This window comes from Octopus bimaculoides, chromosome 16 (genome assembly GCF_001194135.2).
Source record: "Octopus bimaculoides isolate UCB-OBI-ISO-001 chromosome 16, ASM119413v2, whole genome shotgun sequence".
NCBI lineage: Eukaryota > Metazoa > Mollusca > Cephalopoda > Octopoda > Octopodidae > Octopus > Octopus bimaculoides.
The window spans coordinates 12,095,783-12,097,780 of NC_068996.1; the positions used below are offsets into that span (position 1 = coordinate 12,095,783).

The 1,998-nt window shown below is 38.0% G+C and overlaps 1 long non-coding RNA gene across 1 annotated transcript; it reads left to right on the forward strand.

The window, feature by feature from the left end:
- The first annotated feature begins 82 nt into the window (after positions 1 to 82).
- Positions 83 to 1,885, forward strand: LOC128249612 (uncharacterized). The gene is made up of 2 exons (XR_008265728.1): positions 83 to 1,188; positions 1,552 to 1,885. It is a non-coding gene; the product is annotated as an uncharacterized LOC128249612 (long non-coding RNA).
- The last annotated feature ends 113 nt before the right edge of the window (positions 1,886 to 1,998 follow it).

The window sequence follows — 1,998 nt, forward strand, 5'->3', positions numbered from 1 at the left end:
TATATATATATATACATATACATATACATATACATATACATATACATATACATATATATATATACATGCATACATACATACATACATACATACATACATACATACATACATACATACATACATATTTGTGTGTAACAAAAATTAACACGAGACACTTTCTCAAGACAAATACTGTAGTTTCGATAGTATATCTTCGTTAAGTAATATTGCAGCACTTGGATCCCATCGGTGAAAAAGCTTTTATTCTGTTGACCAACAAGGTTATCAACAACAGATATGACGTCATCATCACTGCGATACTGGTTCCCAACCGGGTGTTTTTTCATGTTGGGGAACAGATGATAGTCAGATGGAGCCAAATCAGGAGAATAGGGAAGAGGATTAACCAGCTCAAAGCCACAGCCACGCACAGTAGCCATTTAAAATAGGGACATGTGTGCTGGGGCATTTTCCTCATAAAACAGGACCTTATATGATTAGTTTTTCGAGACCTTCGGTCTCGATAGCCTTTCGTAACTGCCTAAGCAAGTTAGCATAGTACTCTCCATAGTTGGTATAGTACTCACCATTTTGTAGCTCTTTTAAAGATGGTCAATAAATATAATGCCTTTTACATTTCAAAAAAACTGGGGCTAATACCTCCCCTGGCCTCTTTTGGAGCAGGTGAAGAAGGGTGTTTCCACTTACATGCATAGTCTTCTTTCTTTGATATAATCAGCCTGATGCGTTTTTGATCGGAAGACGTGACAGCCACCAAGCAGAAACCTTCGTCATGCCAAGTTCATTGTGCAGAATATTCTCAACTCTCTCACGAGATATGCTAATAACATAAGCTATTTGATTTATAGTCACGCGCCATCACCATGTGGTGAACACGATTAACGTTTTCCTCTGGGGTGGCAGCTGCAGGACCTCCAGACCTTGTGTTAGCTTCAAGACTCTCCCTCCTTCTCCTAATTTCTGCCCACTTTTGCACAGTTCATAAAGACGGGGTGACCATTCTCTAAAGTAGTAAGCATGTCAGCATTAATGTCCTTAGGGGCTAAACCCATTTTCTGCAGGTATTTGATTACACTACAATGTCCAATTTTGTTTATTTTCAAGAAAATTCGCTGCTAGTTACATTTGAGTTCTTCTTTAAGAAGCCAGATGTCAGTTTACAAGTAATGCAGTTATTAATAAAATCAGGTGAGATTAATGCATGCGAGATTTTACAGCTCTAGCATCACTCCTTCATAGTCTTTCTATGAACTATTCAGCCGATCCTCGTAACTTGAGCATAATCTTAGTTTCTGACAAGTCGAGAGCCCATATCGTGGCGCCTTTGTGTCTATAAACGAGTGTAACGCTTGCCTCTAGGATGCATGCGATAAAGAACAAATATATTTGTATCTGTATGCGCGGCCATATGTGTATGTATATATATGTGTGTGTGTGCGCGCGCCTGTGAGTGTGTATATATGTGTGTGCCTTGTGTAAGTGAAATAGAATCAATATGTGTGTTATTTGTAATAACAGAGCTCCTGTAAGCTTCCATTGCTGATTTCTAAGTTTTTCAGGTATTGCCAAATTTAGAGACCACCCAGGAAATAGAATGATTATAAAAGCAAAGAAAGAAATGCTTAGAGAATAACAGCAAATAAATGGATTATCAACATGTGTGATATGGCACTAGACTATACAAAGAAATGAAGATATTTTGCCAATCGGCATGATTTAGTCATGAAATACTACAATAATAAATGATGTGTCGAAGAATGACAGCCTGTTGTCCATGCCCTGAAGATCAAACATACCACGCTTTTCAAATATATAAAACAGAAGGAAAAAGTAAATGAAAATAAAATAAAATGAAGTAAATTTATGAATAAAAAATGGCTACTGTTGTCCTCGTCGCTGTTGCCGATGTTGTAGTTTTGTGTGTGTGTGTGTGTGTGTGTGTGTGTGTGTGAGTGTGTGTGTGTGTGTGTGTGTGTGTGTGTGTGTGCGTGTGCGTCC